Raw genomic sequence first — 22,429 nt, 5'->3', positions numbered from 1 at the left:
GGTACAAGATCTGTGAGTTCTTAATGATATTATTATTCTTATGCACCCAATTGTTCTGAACTATGCCACCAATTTAAATCATATTCCACCTATGGCAGTACTCACACAGCACCATAGACCAGTTTGCAGGTTTATTTCTCCATTAAGCTAAATCCCGTCGCACAGGGTTTACCTCCGTGATTATTTACAATGTAACTTCTGCACTACTGGATTTAAATATAAACCTGATGAATGGGGGGGGGGGGGGGGGGGAAGAGTTATCATGAATTAAATTACAGCAGTAATACAGAGAAATTGTGCTGAGGCATTAATTTCACTCCGGAGGAAAATGCACCAGAGAAATTAATGATTAAACTTATGGGAATCTCCAGAGGTATCTTTATTCTCCAGAGGTGGGCGATCTTTAAACTCACGGACCTTGACTGCTGAATGTGTAGAAGAAATGTACTAAATCTGTTGATAGGGCTCCATACCTCTAACTGCAAGACAAGAGCCTGAAGCCTCAATTTCAAGTGCCACAGTGCACTTAAAGGGACATGCACACTCCCCCTTCAACTGGCTGATCCAGCCACTTTACACATCAGATCCTTTCTTTCTTTATCTCACATACACTTAAAGTTAAGATGTATAGAACTCACCATATTTGCGCAAACATTTCTCCCTGCAAATGTTATAACATCACTCAACTCTCAGGTACTCCCTGTGCAAAATCACATTTGAATACAATTTATTTCATAAATTGGAATTAACTGGTAGTTAAATTCGCTCATTCTACAATATTGATAAACGATCATTTATGACATTTAAATTTTAGCATGAATTTTAATCAATATTGGTCAGTGACTGAAGTGGGAAGTCGTGATTTATGAAATTATCTCTGGTCTCTACTCTCCCACTCCCGGCACTTCTCTCAACGTCCAGGAGCTGGCACACAGTCCCTGCCTTTTTCATGTTACTCATCTACTATTCCTTTAACTGCTTGCATTAAAATTTTCGCCTTTCCTTTCTGCTTATCCTCAGACCTCTGGACAAATGCTTTTTGTGCAATCTGTAGAAGCTGGGTAATTCCTTGCTCATGCCAATTTTCCGTCTTTTGTAATTTTCTTCTAATGTCTGGGGCTGAGTTGGTAACAAAACCTGTTAGTACCAATTGTTCCCCTGCTGGGGATTCTATGTCGAGACCCCCATATTGTTGTATTGCCGTGCGCAATCTATTCAGAAATGCAGAGGGGGTCTCCTCGGGACCTTGGGGAACCTCAAAGGCTTTCTTAAAATTTTGTCCCTTTGGGACAGATTCCTTGATTCCTCTTATCAAATTAACCCTGTATTCTTCCATCAATACCCAACCATCATTGGTATTTTTATCCCAATTAGGTCTAGCCAAGGGGAATTTAGCTTCTCCAGGTACCGCATCTGGTCCCCCTTGGTGATCCTTATCCTAGACTCTAATCCCTGCCTGGCAAATCATTCCACGCTCATCCAAAGTAAACAGAGTCTTAAAGATAGATGTTAACTCATCCCAAGTATATATATTTGGTCCCAATAATTGGTCTAACTGTTCGGTACATCCCTGGGGATCTTCTATCAGGGAGGTCAGTTCTTTCTTAAAGTTACGCACATCAGTACTGGTCAGGGGCACATTTATGAAACCGAGACCCTCTCCCACGGGAACTTCCCGCAGTGGTCTCATCCAGTTGGTTTCTGGCTTATTAGGTCTGGGTTCCTGGTCCCTGGGAAATGAATCAAAGGGTTCTGCCCTTTCTTCCTGAAGAGTCTCACACTGTTCTGAATTAAAGTACCTCTCTCTCCTGTCAACAGAGGTGGTAATCGAGTGCTTTGCGAGCGAGTCATCATACCACTCCTATTCTCTTCTCTTTTCTCTAGCTGTGGGGGAGGAGGGGAAGGTGCAGAAGGGTAGGGCATAGGAGGGGGAGGAAAGATAGGAGCCGGCATAGGAGGAACATAAGGTGGAGGGAGGGAATGTAAGCACATCCCACCCTTGTGGTTCAGGGACAAAAGGTTCCTCCTCTCTCTTGTCCTTGCATTCTTTTTCATTCAAAACCAATTGATCAAACGATCCCCTGAGCCAGCAGGCTGCATATTCCCTGCTCTCAAGATTATCTCTCTGGTTTTGATAGAGCCAGATGTTCAATGCTTGACACATCCAGTCATCCTCAGATCCGAACTTTGGCCAGTACACGGAGCTCCCTTTAACCGGGCTTTTAACCCATTCTATACAACAATACCTGACCATGGTCAGTTTGTCCTTTCCACGGGTCCTTCCCGCGCCCCACTCAGATAACATCAACCCAAGCGGGCTGTACGTAGTTATCTGATTCTCACATCCTTTACCAGGACTCTCTTCCTTGCTATCCATACTTCCCATCCTGTTAGGCAAGTAAAATTCCTCTTACCGAGTTCCAGTAGCAATGCTCTAGCATGCTTCCTTCCGTCGTTTGTTCTCAATGCCTCTTCTCGGATATCACTCGCTTCTTCCACTGACCAGCCACCCGTCGTCCGTGAGTCCAGCTGAATCAGCTGGGGTGCACCTACTCTCGTCGTCAGGCACTCTGTCAGTGGAGGGAGTGTGATCCCGGACGAGCCCCCATTTTTTAGAAACAGAATTACCTTTAAAGAAATTGCTCGAGACAAAAATTGAGAACAAAGAACATTTATTATACAACAATGCAAAGTTGGGTGCTTCTCCTTACCCTGGGAATACACACATACACTGGGGCTCACCCAACTTTTATACAGTTTATCTCAGTATAGGAATAACCCCCCGTTACATTCTTCTGCCTGCTGGAGAGGTTTGGCATGAGGTAATCCTGCCTGCCTACGTGCTGTTTCTGTGCACTTGGAGGACCAGGGGGATATCCTGTCGGTGTCTTCTCATGTCATTATCCTCATTGTCCTTATTCACAACCTTGCCCTTGTCCCCATTCACACCTTTCCATCTCAGATATAGTCCCTTCATATGCAGAGTTCGCTAATCCTGTCTAGGGTTTACTAATTAAATATGCATAACTTGATAAATCTGTGTATGGCTTACTAATTATATATGTAGAACTGGCTAATACTGTCTAAGGTTTTCTAATTATTTATGCAAGCCTTGCTAATTCTATCTGGGGCTTGGAGACCCTTATCTCGTTCAGACTAACTCTACTTCTATCATCAATTGTCTGTCCTTATCTCCTTCAGTTAGTGAACTTGCTGATTCTCTAGGAGATTCTTACTCAGACAGTATCAGCTTCCTGCCTTCTAATATCCATGTCTCATGTTGTTTGTACTGGCTTCATTCATTTACTTATGTATCAATTTTATTTTCTTCATGTTCATATTGCAATATCAGTTTTTCTCATCTCTCACAGTGTCATCTGAAAACTTAGCAACAAAACCATATAAGCGTGTAATAGTTGAATTTTGTGCACCAAATTTTAGGGTCCCTATCTCACGCACCCTACTTTTGACCTGTGTCGTTCGGGGCTTTGGACTGGGTGGCAAGTCAGTCGGTGGTCGAGCTCATCCAATTCCCTTCACAGCCAAAGTCTGTATGCAAAAGAGCTGCTTGTGGCTTGTGAGCTGCAGTTTGGCTATGGATTGTGTTCATCCATTCTATAAGACTGGATGCCAACCAACACAAAACATACAAAGGCAGAAGGGTGGATTTGGGAGGGGATTCCAGAGCTGGCAGCCTTGGCAGTGGAAGACCTGATCATCATTGCTGAAGGAGTTACATTTAGAATGTGGAACACGACCGCATAGTACAGGCCCTTCAGCCCTCGATGTTGTGCCAACCCATATATTCCTTAGCAAAACGTACTAAATCCTCCCTACCCCTTAACCCTCTATTTTTCTTCCATCCATGTGCCTAAACACCCCTAATGTTTCACCCTCCACCACCATCCCTGCCAAGGCATTCCAGGCACCGACAACTCTGTGTAAAGAAAACATACCCATGAACCACCCTCCCTTCACTTTGTAAACACGTCCTGTGGTGTTTGCGATTCCTGCCCTGGGGAAAATGCGCTGGCTGTCCACCCTATCTATCTTGTGGACCTCCTGTTAAGTCTCCTCTCATCCTTTTACACTCTGAAGAGCTCTGCTAATCAATGGATGCTTAGGAGGTGAGGAATGGCCGATCCCTAAGAATTCTGCAGACGGAAGATCAGGGAGCAGAGTCTTCTGCTGGAGGCTGATTAACTTCGCCAGGCTCCTTGGGGCTGGCTGCAGACTGCAAGACGAGCCACCCGACTTTCTGTGGCTGCAGCATCAAGTTCCAAAGGCAATTTAGCGCTGATTTAATTTTAGACATCCTGAGCTCGTCAGAGCAGGTAATGACAGAGCTGTAAGCGTTGATACCCACTGCTCCCCTGGAGTGCACAACTGAAATTGGTTTCAGATCCATCAGCTCTGCATCGCTGGCTCCACAAGGCGGCGGCGGGGGAGTGGGGGCGATAATTCAAGTTTCGTTGGTCAAAAAGACGGCTTCCAGTTCCGTTCTGTCCCTGTAATCAACTCTAATTTCAGCTGCAGTGGCAGGGCAAGGCTCAGGTTCTGCAAGAGGAGCTGGCGCACAGCAACGTTACTGGGCGACTCCGTGTCGATGAGTTTCAGTCGCCCTCTCTAAACTGCAGCACCTGGCTCGTCCTGGTGTCGAGTTTGATTTATTGATGTCCAAAAATGAGTCAGGAAACGCGGAGAAATCTTCAGAAAAATTTAAGGCTTTATTTGCAAACAAAAGCTGAGACGTCAAAGTCTGGACTCTGGAATGCCCATTGCTATGAGTCATGGCCCTTTTTTTAAAATACGCATTTTCAGTTACTTATCAATGTCCGACTTTGATTGATGTTTTGTGCCATCCTGGGTCCGTTTCTTGGTCATGGTTCTCTTATCACCTTTCCTTGCGCTGCAGGTATCTTCTTGTAACCGGCCTGTTTCAGAATAAATCATGCGCTACTACCTCGTCCTGTCTAACTTTTTGTACTAATACGTTTTCCTCCATTGTATAGCCCCTACCAGTTACTGTATATACGAGGCTGGCCCACCCACTAATGACTCATCCTTTAAGTCTCCTCCCCTTTTCCCTGGCCATAAAGGTCGCGTTACCTTTCCCCTTTCATGCAGTCCTGTACCTGGGCCAGCCAAAGTCTTGTGTGCATTAAAGCCTATTGTTCCAGCAGCCTATGACTTTATGGTTAATGAAAGAGCCTATCACTTCTCCTATCGGATCTCCTGTTACTCCCCCGTAGGACCTTGATGTTTTCTCTCTGGACTTGTGCTTTAAAGTTGGCAGTTTTGCGTAACCTTGGGGGTGAAGATATTTTCCCTTTTTGTGTTTTAAACTTCGCAGGCTATGGAGTCAGCAAATTCTACACACTTTATTCAGCCAACATTTCTACATACTGTGGCTGTTACTTAATTATATTAATATTTCCCATAGACAGTGTAGTTGAAGTACACAGTAAATTGTTGCATAGTAATGGATTAATGAATAGTACATAGGTATATTTTCCATACTGGGACCCAGGTGAGATTAGTGGGGAAAAGGTGCTGGAACCACCTTTTAAATCATAGGGATTCGAACCATTAAATCACCAACTCGGCGATTTAAGGGGATCCCACCCCCACAATGACACGTCACGCACTTACCGGAAGTACTGCTGGGTGTTCAGATGCTGGCTGGCCGGTGACGCACGCCCTCAAGCGCTGACATCACCAGAATAAGCGGGCCGGCCGTTTTCCTGTTCAAATCGCCTGTGGATGTGACCTAGGTAGGTTCAACTGGGTTCCCTGACAGGGACCCGGTTGGGATCCAATGGGGTTGACCAGGTCGGACCCTTTCTAACTGCCGTGAAACTAGGGCACTATCTCCATTTTACACGGCAGCTTGAAAGAGCCTATTAACTATCATGCTGTTACAAGCAAGACACACTCACACACATAGACACATGCAAGCATATACCCATGCGCGTGCATGCATATGTACACACACGCAGCCATGCACACACAGACGCACGTGCACACACACACGCACTCCCTTGACTGCAGTGACCCTATTCTCCCCCTCCTTCCGTCTTCACCTACAATGTTGAGAGGGACCTCTCCATTGCCAAATTGAGAGGACCAATCCGCCCACAATCGATCATTAGATTGTTCATTGAATGAAGACGGCAGAGCATTTTCTGCCTATAATAAATGCACATCTGGAATAGCTTAGCAAATTAAAGATTTCTTGATGAAGGCCCGTCTTTTTAATTGTCACTTTATTATTAGAAGCATAGTGCATTACAGCACAGAAATGGGCCCCTTCGGCCCTTCCAGTCGGTGCTAGACCATTTTTCTGCCTAGTCCCACTGAGCTGTACCCAGTCCAACAAGCCTCCATACCTCTCCCATCCATGGAGAGAGAACGTTCCGGGACGTCGGTTCCGTTCACTCCCTCTGGAGGCTGCGTGAGTTTCTCCAGCGCTTCCGTGTATTTGCTTCTCTGCAGTTTTCCCCCCAAAAAGTACAGTACTTTATTCACAATAAATTCAGATTGAATTATTTACAAGAAAACTGTTCAAAACATTTTATATTAATCGTGTCAATCATATCGATACATTCTCATTTCTAATCTCCTGTTACCATCAGTGTGATACCTTGTTATTTCTACCCTCCCCCCCCCCCCCTTTCCTGTTGGTTGAGGGGGCTTCCCCTCAATATCAGCCCCTCAGTGCCTGGTAATGGGAGGACTCTGGACCAGTGGTTCTCAACCTTTTTTACTCCAGGTCCCACTTTAATTTTTCCAAAAAAAAACGTACGCCCCACCATTAGCGGAAAAAGGTTATATATTCAAAAGAAGTTTTAATTAAATAATTTACTGCAAGTGTATTTCAATGCAATTAAGGTTGGGAATACACTGGAACACATATTTCATGTTCAACTGCTACTTCAATATGTCAACCGTCTCAAACACACATTGAACAATTGTCGTCACTTCAATGGGAACTTTGTCCCTGATGCTGGCTGCAGATTTTTTTGATTTGAGGGACTAATTTTCAACCTTAAATCTCCATGTTTTGTAATTTCCAATCGCTTTCCCTTAGCTTGTAGCAAATCACTAACAGCACTGAATAAGATTATGGAAAATATATCAATAGCTTCCTTGCTAAAGTAGTCGAGTTTGGGAGCTTCTTTTCAATCTCGTTAAACAGCCTCATCATGGTTCCTTTCACTTTGAGCAGAATTTTCACAGATTCATTCATGTTGCAACTCAGATAACTCCTATTGATATTGCACGAGAACTTCGGATAAGTCCACCAGAAATGGCTGAGTTAACCAAAATCTATAATTGAAGTTGGTAACTGCAGTTTTCAAATCCTCAAACCAACTTTTTTAGTAATTTCCCAAAATATTCCTAAGCCCCACTAAAATATTCTTAAACCCCACCAAAAAGCCCCACCTCGAGAATCTATGCTCTGGACCATTGCACCTCGGCAACGTTTACGGCCCTGAGCCCAGCCTGATGCAGCGCGCCTGTTTCAGGATCTGTCTGCCCCTCTGGCTTCCATCAGCCAGGGTGAGTACGTCATCCTTGGTGGGGGGGGGGTCACTTCAACTGTACCCACAGTTGAACTGTAGAGATTGTTCCAGCCTTCAGTGTAGCTGAGAGGGAACTGAGGGAGTTGGTGGGATCCTTCGATCCAGTCGATGTCTGGTATAACCTTCATCCGGACTCTTGTGCTGACATGAGGAAGCCCGGTTACGTGCTCGAACCACTGCCTGGTGTGGGCGGCACTCAGTCCGCTGCCCGCACCGCCAGGGTCCGCGTGCTGGCATTTGAACAACCAGACGACCGCCAAATCCGGAATTCGTCCCGTCATTTCTGAATGACTTGGAGGAGGGAACAGAGGAGTTTCACCCTCAGGCTCTGATGAGACGTGGGCAAGGCCTATGAAAGGCTGTTCCGCCACAAGTAAACGCGAGGGTCCACCAAAGGACTCATGTCCGAGATCAAGTGGCTCTTGAAGGAGCCGTTTGACGGAGCCTCAGCTGGGGCTGACTGCTGAGGACTCACTCATTTGGCAGAGCTACCAGAAGAAGGAAGCAATGAGGGACTTGGAGTTTGAGAGGTTGCAAGGTGCATATGTGAGGTCACGAGTGCCGATGCTGCGGGTTATGGACCGTGCCTTACCCTTCTATTTACTGGAGCCATGGCGGGGAGTCAGCGGGCAGCTCATCAAGCTGCTGGGGGAAGAGGGGTCCTCCATCACGGATCTGGCAAGAATAACTTGAGATGTCATTGCTTTTTCACGACTCTGTTCTGACAGGACCTGTCCAGCGAGGTCCCACGTCACGCCCTGTGGAAGGACCCACCACAGGTCAGCCCCCAGGCTGGAAGATCCCTTGTGCTGGAAGAACTGACCCGTTCTCTCCACCAGCTACAAGAAGGTAAGTCTCCACATATACATGGAGTTGGATAGGTTGTAGCCCCTCTTCGCCAACTTGAACTTCAGCCCTATGCTCATGATCGATGGCTGTCCTGTGTCTGGGGTGGTGGTGGATGGGGTCGAAGGATCTCCTTGTGGGGTGGTTGTTCAGCCTTGGCCATTCACAGGTCGAAGAGGCAAGCAGTCAAGGGTTCAGGGTGAGTTGACTGCCATCCTCTCCTTCGGGATTATTCCCTGGCACGAGTGTCGTCATTAGATGGGAGCATACGGTATCCGATGGGACAGTGGCCAAGATACAGGAACTGTGGGCTCCCCAGGGGAATGGGTACATCATAAATGAGATTAGTGGGATTTTAATATAAAATATGTCAGAGAGACTATAGGGATTTACCTCCATTGCAGATTTGTCTTTTCTCTGTTAATGTAACTAGTTTATCAGCTATAGTTCTGTGTACAGTCTGTGTTTTCTCATGTTGTTTGTTGAAATAAATGTTTGGGTTTTTTTTTAAAAAGGGCCAAACTTAGTGGATGGGGGTTCAGGGTGGAGAGAGGGGACTGGACTGAAGACAGGAGAGTTCCAGGTCCATGGAGGGAGGGTTTGTGCCAGAATCCCATGGGGATTCAAATGGTCCATACAGTTTAGAATGTTGGGCATTTCAAAAAGGATGAACATTCCGAAGGCAGCCAGAAGGATCCAGACCAAGCCAATGGTTCCTCTCTCTGCAAGCAACACAAGACCACTTCGAATTTTGTGCTCTCTCTCTCTCTCTCTCTCTCAAAGATCTTTTGGCTTCAGTTTACAAAGCAAACTGAATTTTGTTTATGATCTTTGCTTCGGTTGAGATCGAAGTTTTGAGAATCTTGTCTGCTTTGTGTCTAAGTTTTTCTGTGGGCTGGTAGGAAATATAATGCATGTTATATTTAGGCTGGGGAATTTATTAGTTTTACACTGTTATAGAAATTTGCATAGTAACCAGTGGGCATTGTTATAAAAGGGGGGATTTTGAATTAAAGTTTGAAGGTGAATTTTTTTGTTAATAAAGTAATTGTTCATCTTTACCCCTGTGTGATATGCCTTCTTTGTGGTTGCTGGTTTGATCTTGTAACACAGGTAATAAACTGTTGGCATAAATCAATCTAAATGATTGTGATTTAGTGGGCATTACACAAATGTGTTTGCTGGTTGGAGATGATTGGGAATGAAATACCCAGGGTGTCAGGGAATTTGTTAAGATAAGGCAGGAAGATATGGGAGGTGGGGTAATACTCTAGATTAATGATGAGATCAGGGTGACAGTGAGAGATGATACAGTTTCTGAGGACCAGAATGTGGAACTGATCTGGGTAGAGATGAGGAATAATAATGGGACCAAAATATCTGGTGCGAGTAGTGCACAGGTCATGAAATATCAGCATTACAGTGCAGCGGGCACTGGCTGGGCACTTTAAAGGAAATTCAGGCAATGACATGCTGTTGGGTCTGGAGATATATCACCCAGAACCGGATTCTGAAGACAAGAATGAGACTAAAATCTTCCTGTCACAGCCATTTTTATTCAATGTCCATCAAGGTACAGGTCAGAGAGGGTCTGTCCGTACCAGCCAGCCCAGCAAGTACAAAGGGGAAGTGACCCAGGAGATGTGATGCAGTTTAGATGAAAAATCCAATGAACAGGGGCAGCAGGTCAACTGGGGATTGTACAAACACACAGAGAGCTGGAGCTGCAAGGAAAAACCCCATCAGAACAACAATCTGGACCCCAATTGTCGGCACCAACCCCAAACTGGAGGGTCAACACCTTACATTCCGTCTCCACCATCCAACCAGACAGCATGAACATTGACTTCCAATATCAGTTCACCAGCTTTTTCTTTCCCCATCTATCTCCTTTCCTCCAGCTCCCACCCACGTCCCTGCCTTCTCCTGTCAGAGAGACCCTCTGCCCTCTCCCCTGTCAGTTCTCGGCTTCTATCTCTTCTCCCCTCCTATCTGTATCCACCTGGGGCCTCTTACCATTTCGCCTGTGCTGTTCCCCCTGCTCTTTATTCGGATGATTTCCTCAATTTCAGCACTCCTGGGGAAGGGCTTTAGCCCAAAATGTTGATGGCTTTTTACTGTCTATGGATGCTGTGTAACCTTCTGAGTTTCTCCAGCACTTGTGTCTTGCATTAGATCCCAGCATCTGCACACCCTCATCATCTGAAAATCCAGAGGTTGCAGCATTGAGTTTCAAATTACAAACACCAAAGGGAACTTGCACGGCTAAGTCTTGTCCAGCAGTTAACGACGCTGACGTCTCCTGGCTGGTTTATGATTTTGTCACAAAAGCCCAGCCACGCAGGCACTAGGTCAGAGGTCACCACCACACTCACCTCAGCAGCAAAGCACAAAGCGCTGGAGCAACCCAGCAGGTCAGGCAGTATCCACGGAAGTCAATAGACAGCAGGAACCCCACACTCAGAATAGCAGGGAAAGACGGCAGAAGCCCATCTAATAGAGTGGGGAAGAGTGAGACGGGGAGGGTTTCAGGCTACAGGGAAAATCCCCATCAACACAACAATCCTCAAACCTGTGGCCTCTGAAACATCGACCCTTCGTTCCCCGTGTCTGTACTGAACAGGATGCCCAAGTTAAACTAAAACTGCTGCCCCCACAATAACCACCTCCCTCCATATTCATGGGGCTATCAAGAATCAACGACACCTGGGAGCCCGTTCCACTGCTCTCTGGGTAAAGTATTTGCTCTGAACATCTCCCTTAACCTTAACCTCATCACTATAAACACATGTCCTTTAATGTGTGATACTTTTACCGGGGAGAAAAATCCTGACTGTCCAAGGTAAACACTCTCTCCCCGTGTGAACCCACTGGTGTCCCCACAGACCAGAGAGCTGAGAGAAGCCCTTCGATCACAGGGAGCAGGTGAACAGTTTCTCCCCGGTGTGAACAGAATAGTGCGTCAACAGGTTGGAGAACTGAGTGAATCCAATCCCACAGAGAGCAGGTGTACTGTGTGAGCCCGCTGGTGTGACTGAAGGCCAGAAAGATGAGAGAACTCCTTCCCACACAAGGAGCAGGTGAACGGCCTCTCCCTGGTGTGAATTCTCTGATGTTGTAGCAGGTTCAGGGATTGAGAGAATCCCTTCCTGCATATAGAGCATTTAAAGGCTCTCTCCCGGGAGTGATTGTTCTGGTGCTGCAGGAGGCAGGAGGACTGGGTGAACCCCTTCCCACACACACGGCAGGTGAACCGACTTTACTCCGGTGGAACACATCTGTGCTCCACCAGGTCCTTGGAGGTTTGAAAGCTCTTCCCACAGTCAGAGCAGGGGAACGGGCTCCCCCTAGTGGGGACACACTGGTGTTGCAGCAGTGCCTCAGAGCTGGCAAATCCCAACAGTCCAGAAACCGCTCTATCCAAAGAGCCTCAATAGCACACAGGTAAACTGCATTAACATATCACCATAAACATAACTTCTTTGACTCATCCCACTTCCTCCAAATTATGTGGCTATGGGTGCCTGCATGGGTCCCAGCTACGCCTGCCTGTTTGTAGGCTTTGTGGAGCAACCCAAGCTCCAAGCCTACACAGGCAAGACCCCTCAACTCTTCCTCTGGTATAGTGACAACCACATCGATGAGCTGGTCAATTTCATCCACTTCACATCCCGGTCTCAAACTCACCTGGTCCATCTCCGACCACATTCTCCTCTTCCTGGATCTCTCAGTCTCCATCTCTGAGACAAGCTTTTCACCAACATATACTACAAACCCTCCAACTGTATATTACCAAACACTTTATTTGCTTATTATCAAGTATGAGATTTATTGTTAGGAAGTTTTGGTAAAGAGTTAATATTACCTGGTCAAACAAAATTTGAGAAATTAATTGTTGATAAGGGGAAAAAGGGATTGGTTTCAGAAATGTATGTTTCTACAGGAGAAGATGACAAAGGTTGATATATATATATATATATATATATATGTATAAAGCAAAAGATAAATGGGAGAAGGACCTATCTATTCCCAAATCAGTGGAGGAGTAGTCTAATATGTGTGTTGACAGTGTTAAGAAGTTAATTAATGTACAATATAGTTTGGTTAATTATCATATTTTGCATCAGTTGTATTTAACACCTGAAAGATTGAAAAAATATGGATTTAGTTAATCAAATCTTTGTTTTCGGTGTGGTGAACAGACAGGTACTTTTTTTTATTCAGTATGGGAATGTACAAAAGTCAGACCTTTTTGGGAAAAAAATTATTAAATGTTTGCAAGATTTATTCAAGATAGATCTATATATTGAACCATGGGTATGTTTACTGGGCTATATGATTACACTAACAACAGATTTGCAACTGGAGAAACCTCAAATTGCATTTATACATTTAGGGCTGGCAGTGGCTAGAAAATCTATAGATGTTACTTGGAAAAATGCTGTTGAATTGAGTATACAAAGATGGCACAACAAAATTCAATCGTGTATTTACCTGGAAATGATACGGAATAATTATTCTTTTTTTGTTAAAATGTAGAGTCTGTATTTGTGGAGTCTGTATTTGTGGCATCTGTATTTGGAGTGTATGGGTTTGGAAGTTAAGTAAATGTTTTTTTTAATGTAAAAAGATGGCACACCAAACAGCAATCTGTTAAAGCCAGATACAATTGTTTTTTTTTGGAAAAAAGCTCCAAAGGCAGGTGGGTTGTTTGGGGTGGATTAGGTGGGGGGAGGGGAGGAGGTGGGATAGTAGGGGTTATTTTTTAAAATAAGTATATTGTATATGTTTATTTTGTAAAATTCTTAAATAAAATTTTCAAAAACCTCCAACTCCCACAACTACCTGGACTACACTTCCTCACACCCTATCCCCTGCAAGGATTTCATCCCCTTCTCTCAATTTCTCCATCTCCACTGCATCTGTTCCCAAGATGAGGTCTTCCAGTCCAGATCCTCTGAAATGTCTGACTTCTTCCACAAACCTGGCTTCCCCTCCACCCCCATTAACTCAGCCCTCAACTGCATTTCCTCCATTTCTTGCATATCTACCCTTTCCCATTCTGGCCCAGACACAACAAACATGGAATCTCCCTCATCCTCACCTACCACTCCACCAGCCTCTGCATCCAACATATTATCTGCCGATCCCAGCACCAGACACATTTTCTCTTCTCCTCCCCTCTTGACATAGGGACCACTTCCTCCATGACCCTTGTGCACTCATACCTCCCCACCTATCACCCCCCACCTTCCCCTGTGGCAAAAGGTGCCATACTTGCATCCACACCTCCTCCCTCACCACAGTCTGGGGCCCCAAATGGGCTTTTCAAGTAAAGCAACACATATACCCACCGATTTACTGCATCCAGTGTACCCTTTGTGGCATTCTCTACATCAGAGTCCAGTGGCAGATCGCTTCACTGAGCACCTCTACTCCACCATAACTGAGACCTTCCAGTAACCAACCATTTCAATTCTGAGTCACATTCGCATTTCTGCACATGACCTTGTGTACTATCCCACTCACACCACCTGCAGATTGGAGGAACAACATCTTATTTTCCATCTAGGCACTCTTCAGCCAGAAGGCATTAACATCACCTTCTCTGCTTTCTGATAACCTGCTGGTCTTTTCTTTCCCCTCCCCCTTTCCAGTTCTCCCCTCCACCCACCCATCCCTCCTCCCCTACCTATCATCTCCTACCTTTGTGACCTCACCGCCACCCCCCCCCCCTTTTGTTTGGACGCCTTCCGACATTCTCTTGTAATGATGAAGGGCTTAAGACCAAAATGTCGGTTGTACCTTTGCTACATAAAGGACACTGTTTGACCAGCTGAGTTTCTCCAACATCGAGTTTTTACTTCAACCACGGTGTCTACTGATTGTCATGATTTACATTAAACATATCACCTTTCCATTGTGACGTTAAAGGATCAGCAGCTTCCAACCAATCGCAAACCTCCCGACCCACAAACAGTTGCGTTTAATACTGATGTCTCAATCGCTAGCAACCCCACGTGACACCATCTCTGTATCAATCACCTACACTCAAGCAGCAGTTTTGAGGGGATGGGAACAGAGTTTCCTTTGCAAAGACAGAGCTGGAGGTAGGAATTCAACCGCATCCAGGAGCTGAGTAAGGTCAGAGGTTGGATAATTGGGGCGGGCAAGGTATGGGAAGAGAACAGAGACCTGGATATTAGCACCTCTGGCTCCAAATTGGAATCCTTCTTCACCATCCACCCCTCCCCTTTCACCCAGTCTGCTTTCACACATCCAACCCCTTTATCAATTCTCACCTTTTTCTCGCCTATTCAATATCCATATCCAATTAACATCTTTGTCTGTCCGACTAAACAGTGATCGCAACTAATTTACTCACCAGAAGAAAACGTTCAGCAAAACAATCAACAAAAGAAAAAGCAACGAGCCTCTGGAGTTGAACAAGAAAACCTGCAGATGCTGGGGTTGAGGGCAGTTCACCAAAGTGCTGTAGAAACTCAGCAGGTCACACAGCATCTACAGGAAGTAAAAGCTGAACCACGTTACGGGCCTGAGCTCTTCGTCATGAATCTGCACAAACAGGTAAAGGCCTGAATAAAAAGGCTGGGGGAGGAGCACAGGATAAAACATCAGGGGTAATAGGTGGATCCACGTGGAAGGGGAGAAGAGAAAGAAGATGAGAAGTAATGGGGCGAGGACAGGAGACGGACGGGTGGGAAGAGTCTGGGGAGATGGAGAGAAGGAGATGGAGGAGGAGAAAAAGAGAGAGAACGTTCCAGGACGTCGGTTCCCTTCACTCCCTCTGGATGCTGCGTAAGTTTCTCCGGCGCTTCCGTGTATTCGCTTCAGGGTCCAACGGCTGCAGCTGCTTGTGTTTCTCCGATTGACAACCGCCCGCACGCTGTTGCCCTGCTGCATCGGTCAATCTGCTCACAGGGCGGGGCTGATTGGCCAGTGTGACGCTATTTCCTCCATGTCTCATTTGTGGCCCGAAATGTGAAATTGATAACACCATCAACACATGATTTACCCGTTGAACATCAGTGTGTATTTATTTCTCTGCTTCCATTATTCCTCCATTCTGCATCTGCATTCCTCGCGCGCATGCCCTCTGACCTCCCGTTAGGTTAATACCTCAACCTCTATCTGCATACATCTCATGCATATTCATTATCATGACATCCCTCCTTTCAACGGAAATAAACTTTATATCTTTATGTGTCTTAACCTTTCAATCTAAGTGTATATCTTGTATGAATATCAACGAACATAAGTGTTTCTTTCTGTTTAATGCAAACACTTTAACACTATCAATAGCATTTTTCTGCCTTCCAAACCAACAAAAGCAACATCAAATTCCCTCTTCACAAAATGTAACGTAACCATGTTATAACCAAATGTAATATAATAGCTCAACATTTCTTCTGTAGTTATACTAATACAATGGTCACCTCATATGCAAAATGTAAACGTTTAAAATTATACGCCCCACATATTTCCTTCCCCTTTATTTTTCATGACTATTTTTCCGTTCTATAAAGCCACATATTTAAATTTCAATACTTTTGTTTTTTTTTCATTTAATATCAAATAGTCGACCAAAACAAAAGTGCAATTCTTACAGCACTCATACATGTACTTTATGATGTATTTATCAAAATCACTGTCAAAAAATGCTCCCATTATCATTCCTCTTCCTGCATCAACATACTTCTGATTGTTGGTTACTGCTGTGAGAAACAGAAGTACCTTCACAGATTTCGCTCGACACAAAAATTGAGAACAAAGAACATTTATTGTCCAACAGTGCAAGGTTGGGTGCTTCCCCTGACCATTGGAATACACACACATACTGGGGCTCACCCGACGTTTATACAGTTCATTTCAGTGTAGAGATAGCCTCCCCCCCTTAACATTCTTCTGCCTCCTGGATTGGTTTGGCATTTGGTAATTCTTTCTGCCTACGTGCAGTTTCTGTAAACTTGGAAGACCATGGGGTATCCTCTCTGGGTCCCATCATGTCATTGTCCTCATTCATGAATCTGCCCTTGTCCTTATTCACACCTCTCAACCCCCAGGACTTATTAATTCTATATGCAGAACTTGCTAGTTCTTTCTATCACAATAAGACCTTTCTTCTATTGTACTTGCGGAACCCTTCCTCACACTCTTATCAGAATTCATCCCTATTCAGCACTTACTTAACTTCCTCTAGTCTATTTTATTCATACTAACTTTACTTCCTGTAATCTATTATCTCTCACACTGCTACTGAGTCAAACCACGTCAAATATAAAATAAATGTTCGGCACACAGTTTTTTTTTCTAATAATGCTAAACACAACAAAACAGCGATGATCCAGGTAATCATAGCTCAACTTTGCAAAGGTCTCTTTCTCGGAGTTCGCGATGGTTTCCTTCATGACATCCACATATACTCATTCACTGCTTGTTTCACAAGGGCAGCGTTTGGCGTACACCCTTTACATTATTTCTCTTATTGTTTTTTTTCCACAATCACCACACATTTCCACTTTTCCTTGGTGTGTATCATTACTGCGCTTCCATTGAATCAATGCACTTTTTTTTTCTTCATTGAAACTCATTCCAACTATCACAAACTTTCATGATAATGCGGGCACAATTAGAAATATGGCACAAAATCTTCATATAGCTTAGGTGGTTTCCTGTTCCATCTCAGCCTTCCTGCAATGCTACTTTCGCAACTTGGTTGCTCACCCTCAGCACCTGAAACACTGCTCGCTACGGCCTCTGGTGTTTCTGGTACTCTGGCCACTTCATCGGGAAAACTGGTAACTACCTCTGGAACGTCATCTGGTCCCTCAGGTTGAGCAACTCGCACTGGATTTCCAACCACTTCACTCGGTGCTGCTCTGGATTGGTACTTTTTGACACCAGGCATGTTTCTTTTGTAGAGGACTCCAGCTGGAGACCTGACTGTCACCATACTGCCGCTTCTGGATACAACAGTGTAGGGTTGATGGTAATAAGGTATGTCTAGCTTACCACCACTCTCTTGCCTTACAAGAACATTATCTCCAGGCATGATGTCTGAGTACCTGGCCCCACGTCTCAAGTCTACATCCAGCTTTACTGCCCCCTTCTTTTCAGCATCGTGGTCCCTCATCTCCTGGTTGTCCCTGATTTCCTTCAGTTCAGGCATTTTTGTGCAGATTTTCCTCCCGAAGCGTACTTCTGCTGGACTTTTTCCTGTGGTTGCATGGGTTGCCCGATAGACAGCTACATAGGATAGCAATACTTCTCTCCAGTTCTGTCCTTCTGCATGAGCGATCCGTAGTTGTTTTTCGATGGACTGATTTTGTCTCTCTACTTCTCCGTTGGCTTGTGGCCATTTAGGAGTTACTTTGTGATGGTGGATGCCTGTGGTCCTCATATATTCAGCAAATGTCTCTGAGATGAACTGTGGACCATTGTCAGAGTATAGCGTAACAGGCAATCCATATCTCGCGAAGATCTCTGCCAATGCTTGTATCGTTTTTTCAGTGGTCGTTGACCTCATCACAGAGTACTCATAGTATCTGCTGTAGTAGTCCACCACTACCATGATTGACTTGCCAGTTGGTTAAGGTCTGAGAAAGTCAACAGCTACATCGATCCACGGTCCTGTCGGGAGTTGCGTACTCCGGATCGGCTCTGGGGGATTACTCCTACTTGTGAGTTGACACCCATGGCAGGTTTTGACGAATTTCTCCACGTCTTTATCACAACCTGGCCACCATACTTTTCTCCTGAGGTTTTTCTTGGTACCAACAATACCTAGGTATCCTTCATGAGCTAATGATATGATCTTCGGTATCAACCTCTGTGGTATCACCAGTCTACAACCCCTCAACACACACTGCCCAATGCAACAAAGTTTGTCTCTAATGGGAACATATGCCTTGTGAGTGCACTTGTCCCATTGTCCACTTTGGATACATTCTCTAACTTCTATGAGTTCTGGGTCATGTTTGGACTCTCTCTCGACTTCCCTCATTGTCACAGCTCCCGGTGTCGACTGGATAGCTATGAAGTGTACAAAGCTCTCTGCTTCTGTCCCCAGTTCTGACTTGGATTGTGAGCATCCATCTTTCAACAATCTGGACAGCGGATCAGCAATGTTTGCTTTCCCAGCAATGTGGACTACTCTGTACTTGTACGGTTGGAGTCTGAGCACCCATCGTTCTATCCTGGCACACGGTTTGGACTTGGCGGCGTAGATCACCTCCAATGGTTTATGGTCCGTGATGAGTTCAAATTCAATGCCATACAAATATGCATGGAATCTCTCGCTGGCCCATACAAGTCCAAGTGCTTCTTTCTCCGTCTGAGAATATCTCCTTTCAACATCTGTCAAAGATCTGCTGGCATAGGCAATGATTCTTGGTCCCTCATCATGCGTCTGGACCAACACGGCTCCTAAACCAACAGGGCTAGCATCCGCTATGACTTTGGTTAGTGCATCCGGATCATAATACCCAAGATTATCGGCATTAGTCAGACTTTGTTTCAGAGCTGTGAATGCTTCCTTCTGCTCAGGGCCAAAATGGAATGGTACACCTTTCCTGGTTAGTTTCCTCAGTGGTTCTGTCAGTGTAGCAATGTTAGGGATGAACTTTGCGCAATAATAGACCAATCCCAAGAAACTCCTCATCTCCGTTGCATTCTGGGATTCACGTGCATCGGCAACAGCTTTCACCTTGGCATCAGCTGGGTTCAGTCCTTCCCGTGTAAGCCTGTGTCCCATGAAGTCCATCTCTGAGACTTCACTTGTCTCCATTCACAGTAAGGCCTGCCCCCTGTAGTCTGGATAGCACAAGCCTCAACTGTCTGTCATGCTCTTCCTGTGTAGCCGCATGGACTATGATGTCATCAGAAATGTTGGCGACTCCAGGAATGCCTTGAATCACTCGATGGATTTTGTACTGGTATATCTCAGGAGCTGCATTGATGCCGAACGATAGCCTCTTGTACCAGTACAATCCGCAGTGAGTCACAAATGTTGTCACGTCCCTGGATTCTGGGTCCAGCTCTTGTTGATGATAGCCCCATTTTAAATCGATTTTTGAGAACACCTGACTGGTTGTTAACGCCTGGAGTACTTCTTCTACTGTTGGTATGGGGTGTCGTTCTCGAATTATAGCTTAATTGGCCATCCTCATATCAACACACAGTGTCATGTCACCATTTGGTTTGGGCACGATCACTACTGGGCTGATCCATTGCATTGAATGTTCGACAGGTTCAATAATGTCTTGCTCAATCAACTCTTTGATTTTGGCCTCGACTTTCCCACGAAGTCCAAATGGGGTTCTGCGCACTGGTTGCGCCTTGGGTTTGACCGTTTTGTCCACTGCTAGCTTTAGTTGTCGACCTTTCAGCTTTCCTACTCCCTGGAAAACTGCGGGGAATTCTTGCTTCATATCCTCGTATGACTGAACTGAATTGACATGAGCTCCAATATGAAGTATTGCCAGATCTTGCGCCGTGCGTCAACTCAGCAATGGTTCTCCCCTTTCGTCTATGACAACAAACTCTGCTTTGGTGTGCTTGTCACCAGCTTCAACAGTCACAGTGAAACATCCAATGGTCTGCAATGGCTTGGTTGCTGTGTGTGGATACAGTTTCTTTGAACACTTCTTTGACGTACAAATGATCTTTTTTTTCCAATTTCTCCCATAAGTGTCGGTCAATTACATTACTGTCACTGCCTGAGTCTACAATGACCGGAACTGTCACACCACCAATTATCACTGGGACTTTCTCATGATGGCCATCATTCAATGTAAACTGATAGTATTTCTGCTCATCCTGGTTGTCGTCATCATCGTCACTTTCTGGGTCACCTTCTATATGGCGAACAGTGCCTTGCTTTCTCTGTCCATAATTGCTTTTCTTTCCAGGAGACTTTCCTTTCCCCCAAGCTTTGCCCTTAGAAGCTGGTTTGCATTTGGCTTGCTTTTGCACTTCTTTGCAAAGTGGTCTTTACCTCCACACTTTCTACAAACTTTGCCTTTTGCTGGGCAGCATGGGTCTTTTCCAAAATGACCTCTGTCTCCATATCTGTAACACTCCAAGTCATGTGTCGGCATATTTACTTGTTGACCAACTTTGTCTTTACTGGGCTGGCTTGAATTGTCTTTCAGTTTCATGGTATGAAATTGCCCCTCAACAGCCTCTAATGCAGCAGCAATTGCTAAGTCATTGGTAAGTTTCAACTCACCCCCTTTTTCCAGCAGTCGCCTTCTGAGTTTGTCTGATCTGCAGTGCTGCACGACTTGATCCAATAACTGGTTGTCCAAATCAGCTGCCACGTAATTGCATCCAACAGCCAGTTGTCGCAATCTCATCACGTACTGGGCGACCATTTCCCCATCTTCCTCTTTTGTTTTGTGAAACAAATGGCGTTGAAATGTGGCATTCGGTGTCACCACATAGTGTGCATTCAATGCATCTACAGCTTTCTGGTATTCCTCCTTCCTTCCTGTATTCGAAAGCGTCTTAAAAGTTTCCCGAACTGCAGGTCCTGTGGTGAAGAGAAGTAACGCCCTCCGCTGCGCTTTCTGCTCCGCCGTGCTCCCATCGAGAAATAGGCCACGACTGTCGTCGTAAGCTTCGAACTCTTCAAGCCATGCCTTCCACTTCACGCTCACAGTGCTTGCATCACCCGTCGGGTCAAAATGAGGAACACCGCGAAGTGCTAGAAATTCAGCTCCAATGACTGCCATGATGAAACGTTCCAGCTCAAAGCCACAGATTCAAAATCCAAAATGTTTCTCCTGGTCGCCAATGTCACATTTGTGGCCCGAAATGTGAAATTGATAACACCATCAACACATGATTTACCCGTTGAACATTGGTGTGTATTTATTTCTCTGCTTCCATTATTCCTCTATTCTGCGCCTGCATTCCTCGCCCGCATGCCCTCTGACCTCCCGTCAGGTTAATAGCTCAACCGGTATCTGCATACATCTCATGCATATTCATTATCATGACACTCCACATGTCCTTTTTAAAGCTGTGTGAGTTTTTTTGACATAACACGATGCTGAGCAGGTGAAGCAGTGTACTTTATTGAGCAAAGATAAAGATACATAAACAATACCTGGTGCGGAGCATTGTCTGCAGTGTTATTTCCTGATGGGCAATGCACATTAAGTGGGAGGAGAGTCAACATCGCAAGGAGAGCCAAATTCTTAACTTGGAACATGGCCAGAGAGAAGGTGGCAGCGTTTATACCCACAATGCAACGAGCGCTAGAAACCATCCCATCTCAACGGCCTCAAAAAGGAGACACAAACTGCCACTGAAGCACGTGGTCTCTTTATGATGTCATGCACAGTGCCGCCCGCCTATCCCTGCTCCCCATCTTCCACCAATGGCCGACTTCAGAATCCTGTCACTCTCCTGGACCTGCCTCCAGGCCAATCACCATCACGTGCCCCTTTCTCGGATTCGCCGATTGAAACTATCAATCATGTTCCCTCGCACCTGCGCAGAGCGACAGGTAAAATGTTAATGGGATGTGGACGAGAGGGAAGGGGAGGTATGGTGGGGGAGGGGGTTGGCTGTCGAAGCAGAGCTGGGGGAACGGGGTGGGGGGGGAGAGAGATCTAGAGGAAAGGGGACATGGGGATAGACAGGGAGGGAGGGTGACAGACACTGTACTGAAACATTGAAGTCTGCAGACACCTTGAAATGCTGCAGGAACTCAGCATGTCCCTTGAGTGCATGGATTTCAAAGACATGTACTTATACAGGTGGGGTGGGATTGACAGGAGAGGTGAATTTCCACTAGGTTCCCATTGGAGAGGTCATATGGCCCTCCTGATGCACAATCAGTAACTCCAAAGACTAGAATTTCCCTGACTGATTGACTTTTATTGCCATAAACAAGACTGCTGACCCAAGCTTATTCTGAGGAGAGGTTATGGCATGGCCAGCTTTATTAGGGGATTCAAGGAGGTGAA

General features: G+C 45.4%; 2 long non-coding RNA genes across 2 annotated transcripts; one reads left to right on the top strand and one right to left on the bottom strand.

Annotated features, from left to right (window-relative positions):
* Nucleotides 1–9,968: 9,968 nt before the first annotated feature.
* LOC138764737 (uncharacterized) lies at nucleotides 9,969–10,741 on the bottom strand. Its single transcript, XR_011358287.1, has 2 exons — nucleotides 10,449–10,741; nucleotides 9,969–10,156 (listed from the first exon to the last, which is right to left on the bottom strand). It is a non-coding gene; the product is annotated as an uncharacterized lncRNA (long non-coding RNA).
* A 61-nt stretch (nucleotides 10,742–10,802) lies between these two features.
* LOC138764738 (uncharacterized) lies at nucleotides 10,803–21,836 on the top strand. The gene is made up of 3 exons (XR_011358288.1): nucleotides 10,803–11,165; nucleotides 14,796–15,251; nucleotides 20,983–21,836. It is a non-coding gene; the product is annotated as an uncharacterized lncRNA (long non-coding RNA).
* The last annotated feature ends 593 nt before the right edge of the window (nucleotides 21,837–22,429 follow it).

The sequence above is a fragment of the Narcine bancroftii genome, chromosome 5 (assembly GCF_036971445.1).
Source record: "Narcine bancroftii isolate sNarBan1 chromosome 5, sNarBan1.hap1, whole genome shotgun sequence".
Classification (NCBI taxonomy): Eukaryota; Metazoa; Chordata; class Chondrichthyes; order Torpediniformes; family Narcinidae; genus Narcine; species Narcine bancroftii.
This window is presented reverse-complemented; position numbering and strand designations above follow the sequence as displayed.